The sequence below is a fragment of the Zalophus californianus genome, chromosome 1 (genome assembly GCF_009762305.2).
Source record: "Zalophus californianus isolate mZalCal1 chromosome 1, mZalCal1.pri.v2, whole genome shotgun sequence".
Classification (NCBI taxonomy): Eukaryota; Metazoa; Chordata; class Mammalia; order Carnivora; family Otariidae; genus Zalophus; species Zalophus californianus.
Window position 1 is genome coordinate 185278721 of NC_045595.1, and position 9606 is coordinate 185288326.

The 9606-nt window shown below is 37.2% G+C and overlaps 1 long non-coding RNA gene across 1 annotated transcript; it reads right to left on the reverse strand.

Moving 5' to 3' along the window:
* Positions 1-1252: 1252 nt before the first annotated feature.
* On the reverse strand, positions 1253-9124 carry LOC113918924. The gene is made up of 3 exons (XR_003518729.1): positions 8996-9124; positions 4605-4714; positions 1253-1503 (listed from the first exon to the last, which is right to left on the reverse strand). It is a non-coding gene; the product is annotated as an uncharacterized LOC113918924 (long non-coding RNA).
* Positions 9125-9606: the final 482 nt, after the last annotated feature.

A 9606-nucleotide genomic window follows, 5' to 3' on the forward strand; every position in this document is an offset into this window, starting at 1 on the left:
CCGTCATCATCTGGCAAAAAACAAATTTACTGAATAACAATGGCATCCATAATTTTACATCATCTATAGATATGTGTTGGGGACATTTAGAACATGCATACTCATATGCAATGTATTTGAACTTGATTTCCAATTTTAAAGTTCTTTATATTTCAAAGTCCACTATTATTACCATTTGGCGTTATTTATTCTTTGTTAGAGTCAGGTTAACTACCTGCTGCCATCTGCATTAATCCAGGCCTTTACTCCTGACATCCACCTGCATTGAATACCTTTTTTTTTTTTTTTCTGTTCAATTCCTCCCATCTTTTTAAGCTTCAGCTGAAGTTTGAGTTCTTACATGAAACTTTCTCTGAATTTTCCATTATACTCTAATCTCCCTTTTTTCTGATCTTCTATTGAACTTAAGCTGTAACACTCCGTTTAGGACATGCCCCATCTCTAATTTTGTCACATTATGTTAATCTTGTCATTCCATTAAGCTTGTAAAACCCTTGTGAGCACAGTCCGGGGAAGAGTGAGAATTGGTTCTCTCTCAACCTCCATTCTACTTCCTTTCAAGCTGAAGAAATCAGAAAGCTAAGGACATTCCTAGACTTCCTGGCCACTAAGATTCCAGAAGAGAATGAGTTTCCACTAGTTGGATTTACTTTGAGAACTGGAGAGTAGGAATGAGGCAGAAGCCACATGTTTGGCACCTCGTTGATTACACTAATGTGCAAGGTTATTAGCCATGTGCTGTTTTCTGCAGGGACATTCTTGCGTCCATTTTCCATCTTACCAGACAGACACACCTCAGTAGCAGCAGCAGTAGCTATGGTGGTGGCTTTTCTACCCCATCTGCATCATTCAGCAACAGGGGTGTGTTTTTTTAACTCCTGGCACCAACAAAAAGAAAAAAAAAATCAAATCAAATCAAAATCAGTAGCTCCTGAAGGTCTTAACTTGACCATGTACTTGAAGTTTTCCAAAGTATTTCTAAGCACCTATTTCTTTCTGTTAAAACTCTTGCAGTTGATAATTCCTACAGTGATTTCTACATTCAGCATTGAGTCCTGATTGATATAGTGGTCAGATATTAAGTTTCATTATATCTGACAGCTTCTTATACTAAGTAGGAGATCTAGTAAGATATCAATAAACACTTGAATGATTGTATTAGCTATTTGTTGCTATATAATAAATTACACCCAAAACTTGACAGCTTAATACAGAAGAACATTTATTTTATCATAGTTTCTGAGAAGGGAAGTCAGGCAGCAGGGAGTGGTTTAACTGGATGGTTCTGACATCTCTCAGGAGGTTGTAGTCAATGTTTAGGCTGATGTCAGCAGAAAGCTTGACTGAGACTGTAGGACACATTTCCAAGCACATTTATGTGGCTGTTGATAGCAGCCTTCACTTTCTCACTGGGGGTTGCTCAGAGGCCCCAGTTACCTCAACACATGGACCCTCTGTTATGCTGCTCATGACATGACAGCTAACTTTCCGAGAACAAGTGATCTAAGGGAAGGGGTCAGTGGGAAAGGGAGAGAGAGAGAGAACAGCAAAATGAAAGGCACAGCGTCTAATGTAATCTATGTTAGAAATAAAGCACCATTGGGGCACCTGGGTGGCTCGGTTGGTTAAGCAGTGGGCTCTTGATTTTGGCTCAGGTCGTGATTTCAGGGTCCTGGGATCTAGCCCCGAGTGTGTGGAGCCTGCTTCAGGATTCTCTCTTTCTCCCTCTGACCTTCCCCCCACCAAAAAAAAAAAAAATAAATCTTAAAAAAAAAAAGAAGTTAAGCACCATTATTTCTAAAAATTTCTCACATAGCCCAACCTTGTTACAGTGTGGGACTGGACTACAATACAGTCTGAATTCCAGGCCATGGGGGCTATCTTGGAGGCAGTCTGCCCTCTCCACCAATAATTCATGTCTATCCTACATGCAAAATATTCTCACCCTTCTCCAAGGCCCCTGAGTCTAACCCCATTACAGCTTCAGTGTGATATCCAGAATCTTGTCATCTAATCAGGTCCAGGTAGAGGGAGGTCTACTCGTACGCAATTCCTTAAGAAAAGATTCTTGAGTTGGGATCCTTTCAATTTGGAGTCCTGTGAACTAAAGAGACATATGATCCTGTCCCCCATAGACACACACCCCCCAATGTACAATGGCAGGGCAGGCACAGGAGAACTACTCTAGGAACTCCTATTCAAAAATTGGAGAAACAGGAGGCACACTCACTGATGCACAGCTATTCTAAAATCCATCCAGGCAAGCAATGAAAATTCTTTCCTTAAAACTCAGTTCAATTCCTGCTTGTAAATGAGTTACTCTGGTTCTGGGGTCCACCCTTTGGGATCTTTGTTCTGTGCAGAGTTATCCTTTATGTTTCACAAAAAGGAAATTTGTGTTTACAGCTGCTTCCTGTTTGCAGAAGCTTGAAAATCCAAAGGCTTTCATTTTCTACTCTCTTTCAGTCAAGCTTTCTGTGATTCTTCAAATATAATTTTCTTTAAAAAATATTTTGGTCTCCTTGAATCCTGTTAAGGTTCATTCCATTAAACAAAAACCACAGTCACAAATCCCTTCGAAGTAAGTCCTTCTCGACCTGTGCTGCTAAAACCACTAAGGGATACTCCCTTAAACTTCTTCAGGGCCCTGTTGTTTGAAGGGATTTGTGAGTTATATCCTAACATCTTCAGAAAACCCTTTATCTGACTCAGTAGTACTCTGAAATTTCAACTTCGGTTTTTCTAAGGTTTGAACAATGGTACACCTTCTACTTTATCTTAGAAGACTTTATTTCCCCCCCTTATGGTGACTGAATTCACTCTTTGCTAAGAAGCCATATATTAATTTAGCACTATTTGTAGCCTGAAAAGCCTCTAAGCATTCCAGACCATCAATCAAGTAAGTTCCAGTTCCTTCCTGTTCAGCACTTTTTCATTAGCTTATCCTTTTCTTCCTGCATTTTACAATAAGCTCAAGAACATACCAGGTAGCATCTTCTGGCTGGAGTTCTCCTGATCTAAATTATGCTGTTCAGTAGGTCGGTTTTCTACTTTCCACTTTACTGAAGTGTTGCTAAACTTTCTGTCAGTGTATAATAAGGATTCCCTTTCTACTAGTTTCCCATAAGATAATCATCCTTCCTTTAGGCCTTCACTGTCAGCCTCTTTGAAGGCCATGAGATGCATTAAACTTCCAGTAATGTTCTCGGCAAAGTCTTTCCAGCTTCTGTCCACTTCCCAGTTTCCACGCCACCCCTGTATTTTTAGGTATTTGTTATATAGCAACACATACCTGGTAGCAAAATCCGTATTAGTTATCTATTGTTGTGTAACAATTAAGCCCAAAATGTCAACAGCTTAAAACCTATATATTTATCATCTCACAAATTTTCAGAGGGTCAGGGATTCAGGAGCAGCTTAACTATAAGATTCTGTCTCAGAACTTCTCATAACATTGCAGTCAAGAAGTCCATCTGGGATGAAGTCATCTGAAACCTTGTGTGGGACTAGAGAATACACTCCCAAGTTTTCTATCATGGCTATTGGCAGGAACTCAAAGTTTCTTTTTTTTTTTTTTAAGATTTTGTTTACTTATTTGAGAGAGAGAGCATGAGGAGGGGAGAAGCAGGGAGAAGCAAGCTCCCCACTGAGCAGGGAGCCCGATGCTGGGCTCGATCCCAGGACCCTGAGATCATGACCTGAGCTGAAGGCAGATGTTTAACCGACTGAGCCACCAAGATGCCCCAGGAACTCAAAGTTCCTCACTGGCTATTGGACAGAGGCCTCTGTTATTCTCCACAAGGGTATCCCCATAAGGTCTGCTCACAATTCTCAGACAAAATGATCTGGGGTAGAGAGAGAAGGCAGTCAAAATGGGAGATGCAGTGCCTTCTATAACTTAATCTCAGAAGTAACACACTATATTGCTTTTCCTGTGTTCTATTAGTTACACAGACTAATCCTGATATAATGTGGGGGGATTCTACACAGAGATGAATACCATTAGGAAGCTGGGATCATTGGGATCCATTTTAAGAATATCTGTTTACCCTAATGGTTGAAAGATTCCCAGATAACGTGTCATGTTTTTCTTGTTAAATGTTGTAGCTTAAGAGTTTATTGAGTACTTACATCTGGCACGAAATTTTGAATGTAAATATACTTAATTAATAACACATTTTATGAGCCATATATATTAGAGTTCTCCAGGGAGACAAAACTGATAGGATATGTTGTGTGTATGAGCATGGGTGTGTGTGTGTGTGTGTGTGTGTGTGTGTGTGTGTGTGTAGAGAGAGAGAGAGATACACAGAGAGATAGAGAGAGAAAGAAAGGAAGGAAGGGAGGGAGGGAAGGAGGAAGAAAGAAAGAAAGAAAGAAAAAGAAGAAAGAAAGAAAGAAGGAAAGAAAGAAAGAAAGAAAAAGAAAGGAAGGAAGAAGGAAGGAAGGAAGGAAGGAAGAAAGAAAGAAAGAAAGAAAGAAAGAAAGAAAGAAAGAAAGAAAGAAAGAAAGAAAGAAAGAAAAGAAAGAAAGAAAGAAAGAAAGAAAAAGAAGAAAAAGAAATGAAGAAAAAGAGAGAAGTTTATTTTAAGGAATTGACTCACATGATTATGTAGGCTGGTAATTCAAAAACCTTAAGATGGGTCAGTTGGCTGGAGACCCACACAAGAGCCAATGTTGTAAGGTCAAGTCCAAAGACTTCCAGGCTAGAGTCCTAGAAAGAAAAGAGAGTCAGTGTTTAAGTTCAAGTCAGAAGGCAGTATGCTGGAGAATCCCCCTTGCTCTAGAGAGATCAGGCTTTTGTTCTATTCAGGCTTTCAATTGATTGGATGAGGCCCATTCACATTAAAACCAGCAATCTGGGGTGCCTGGGTGGCTCAGTTGTTAAGCGTCTGCCTTTGGCTCAGGTCATGATCCCAGAGTCCTAGGATCGAGCCCCGCATCTGGCTCCCTTCTCAGAGGGAAGCAATTTGACCATCTGATGGCATTGTAGACCCTGAGGAGAAAAAGAACGGAGTGAGTGAATAGAAAGTGCTTTTATTTTGGTGCTCTAGGAACCCTACTGCAAGAACACCAAAAGAAAGCAAGATATATTATTTCCCTTTTTCAAGAGACTGCCATGCTGTATTGGGCTTGGAGGGAGAAATTGGAAGCTGACAGCACTGGCTGGACTCTAAATAAAGCAAGGTAATAGAGCAATTAAAGCCTGCATTGATGCCCAAAGGGAGAGATTGTGTGTCGGGAACATCATGGTGAGTAGAAGCTTAGACTGGTTTATGATCAACATGAATAATACCAGCAATACTAGTAGGGAATTATAACAAAGATAAGAACTTCTGTGTGAACAGCTAGGAGCTGGAAGCTCCTAAGACTGCATTAAGGAACCAAAGATGACCTCAATTGCACCTATTGGTTAGGGAGGGCTGGGAACATTTGGTTTACAAGGGGTATATACATGATTTCCAAGTTTTCTATTTTCTAGAACAAAGCCATATCCTTATATAGTGTTCTTTGTCTTTTAAAAAAAAGCAGCAGTTTATACCCATCAAATATTCACTTTCCTTATCCTCATTCGAGAGAGAAGAAAACATTATGTAGAAAAAAATGCACGCTGGGTAACAAGTAGTGAAAGCTCTAGTCCTCATGTCATGTACTATACAAATACTTTCACCTAATTTCTTAGAACCTGTTTCTACTGCCAAAAAATGAGAATATTAGTCCCATCATTGAGTTATAGGCTAAAAAATTTAAATGAGAAGTATTTGTGAAAGACTTAGGTAGAGAGCTCTATATGAACACACTGAAGCATAATTACTTGATTTGATTATGATTATTTGATTGATTATGATTATTTGATTGAAGAGCTATCCCCAGTCAGGAACCAAACAAAATTCTACCTTTCAGTACATGCCTTTAAGTACAACACTCTGTGACTGAGTACAAAGATATTATTTATACATTTAATAATTTCATTGGCACTTATTCTTTTTAAAATTATTATTATTATTCCACTGGCACTTATTCTTAACCAAACATCATGATTATCTTTGCTTTCAAGGTGTGACTTAATTTACTTGATGCTAAATAATTCTGCAATCCGACTACCCATGTTTAGGCAATGGGCTCTAGTCCTGCAAATCCCTAGCCAATTCTAATAAGGTGTTCCTTCTAAGCAAAAAGGATAAAAAAGGGCCAGATAGTATATATTTTAGGCCTTGTGGGTAATATGGTCTCTATTGCAATGACCCAGCTCTGCCATTGTATCTGGAAAGAAGCCATAGATAATATGCTAACAATGGCTGTTTTGCAATATAATATACATTATTTATGTAAGCAGGCATCAGGCAAGACTTGGCCCAAAAGTTCAACTTTGTTGACCCCTGTTTTAAATGATTACTATAATATATTTTGGTGAGTTTATGTGTATAGTCTGAAGAGATTTCCTATTTCCTGTCTTCAGATATACTTATTTTACAAGTAAAAAAATTCAAATGCATAGATAGATCATAGATGATAGATGATGAAAGATAGGTAAATAGATGATAGGTAGAGAGATGATAGATAGATGATACATAGATATATCGATAGATAGATGATAGATGATTGATAGATGATAGATAGATGACAGATGATAGATCGATAGATCGATAGATAGATGATAGAAGATAGATTTTAGATGATAGATGATAGATGATAGATGATAGATAGATCGATAGATAGATGATAGATAGATGATAGATAGATCGATAGATGGTAGATGATAGATCAATAGATCGATAGATAGATGATAGATGATAGATCGATAGATAGATAAATAGATAGATGATAGATGGATGATAGATCGATAGATGATAGGTAGATAGATAGATCGATAGATAGTTAGATGATAGATAAAAACAAACCCTATATCTCACTCCACAATAAAGACCTGTTATTATTTTATACTTCTGGATTTTTTTCAAAGATATGTAAATTACAGACAAAATACTTTTGTTACTACCCAAAGTCACCTTCCCTTTATACTCTCTCTTCCTGAGGAAATCATTGTGATGATTTTCATGGATTTTTGGATTTAAAGAAATATTTATATGAATATAAGCAAATATAGAACAAATCCATAAAAAAATATAGATTTTATTTATATATATGAGCATGGCTGCCTGCCATTTGTTTATTACCTATACCAGTGCATACCGGTGGTATATAAATATATTGTTTTCCCACATCCTAGTGAACATTTGATATTGTCATGTTTTTAATTTTTGCCAATTCAAGGAATAAAAAAAAATCCATTTTTAATCTTTGCCATTTTCAATGGATTCAATTCAATCATCTCGTTGTTTTAATCTACATTCTCTGATAACAAATGAATTTAAACTAATATATGTTTATTAGCTGTGGTAGGCTGAATAATGTCCCCCTCATATCCATACCCCAATCTCCAGAACCTATGAATATGTTACCTTATATGGAAAGAGAAATTTTTTTTAAAAGATTTTATTTATTTATTTAAGAGAGAGAATGAGAGAGAGAGAGAGAGCATGAGAGGGGGGAGGGTCAGAAGGAGAAGCAGACTCCCTGCTGAGCAGGGAGCCCGATGCGGGACTCGATCCCAGGACTCCAGGATCATGACCTGAGCCGAAGGCAGTTGCCCAACCAACTGAGCCATCCAGGCACCCCTAGAAAGAGAAACTTTTTAAAGATTTTGATATGGGAGGATCATCCTGGATTATCTGAATTCTCCCAATCCAATCCCATGAGCTCCTAAAAGCATAAAAGATCGAAGAAGAGTCAAAGAAAACTGATCTGAGGACTCCACCTGCCATTGCTGGTTTTAAAAATGTGGGAAGGGAACCAGTTTTCAAGGAATGTGGCATCCTCTAGAAACTGGGAATGATTCAATTTACAGCTTGCAGGAAAGTGAGGACCTTGGTACTGTGACCTCAAGAAACAGAATTCTGCCAAAAACCCAAAGGTATGGGAAACAGGCTCTCCCAAAGAGCCTCCAGAAAGAAAGAAAGCCTGCTGATGACTTGATTTTAATACTTTGAAAACTGTGTCAGACTTCTGACCTCAAGAACTATGAGATAATAAATTTATGTTATTTAAGCCACTGACTTTATAGTAATTTATTATAACAACTATAGAATTAGACATTAGTATTTATTCTTTTGTGGTTACCTGTTCTTATCCCTTGCCCATTTTTCTATCAGTTTGCTGGGTTTGTTTATTAATTTGTAGTTCTTTGTACATTTTGTTTAATAATCCCTTGTTATAGACTCTATTATATGTTTACAAAAATTTGCTTTAAGTCTATCACATGTCTTTTAACTTTGTTTATGGTTATCTTGATTAACAGATGACTTTAATATTAATGTAGGAAAATTTACCAAAATATGTCCAATAAGGTTATGCTTTTGTTGTCTTAAGAAAGCAGTCTTGGGGCACCTGGCTGGCTCCGTCAGTAGAGCATGTGACTCTTGATCTCAGGGTTGTAAGTTCAAGCCCCACATTGGGTGTAGAGATTACTTAAAGATAAAATCTTAAAAAAAGAAAATAGAAACAAAGCAGTCTTTGTTTCATTAGAGACAACTAGACTATCTGCTGACTTTATCAATAAGCTAATTTCTAGGTTGAGTGCTGATAATGTAAATTGGCTTTTTGAGTTACATGAAATAAGATACAAAAAAGAAGAGTAAAAAAAGAGCTAAAAAGAAAATATGAAATTGTACTTTGCAGTTGTTATCCACTATAACATTTAGTTTCCATTTTATTATTTTAAACAGTATAAAACTGACTATTTTGAGTTTAAACAGTAAAATATTGGCCATTTCACACAATTTGACATATATACTCTTACACAATCTAGCAAAGTTTAGTTTTTACATAGGTCATGATAAATGCTCATTTTATTCAGGTAATTCAAATTCCTACAATAGATTTTAACCATTTTCTAGGTTATTAGAAAGTTTATAAATAGCAATTTTAAAGTTACCATTAAAGGATACACAGGAAATACTCAACAATGTCAGACAAGATAGTTCTTCAGCCATCTACTATGTCTTTCCTTGGCCTTTTAATTCCCAGAGCTTAGAACTGAAGATTAGACCCGCGGACGGTCGGAAAACATTTCGCCTGGCCTGACTTTCTCACTTAAATCCTATTTATAGATTACGATTGTTATGCAATCCAATAATTTTCCATAGCAGGTTTACCCAAGTTTCTAGTTCATTTTTCAGCTTATACCCTTTCAGATAGGTGTTTTTGTCTGCCTTGCATGGATTTGAAAGATTGCTAGAGCAGATGTTAGCAGAGTTTTCAGTTGGAACGTCTTTGCTTTCTTGCAGAAATGCAAGCTATCATTACTTGAAAACTGGATTTGAAATGTTTTGTGTCATTGCTATTGTTGCTGTTGTTTCTTTTTAATTGAAATCAGGCAAAGAAGGGAGTCAAATCCAAACACTAACCCTTGTTGCCTGATGGATAGAGTGACCTCAAATCTCTCACACAACATGCTATGCAACTTTATGGATTTGATAATGGAAATATAATTTCTGTATGTAGTGCAAGTTTTTATATATTAAACCAGTGGGGAGGCAGAGAGTA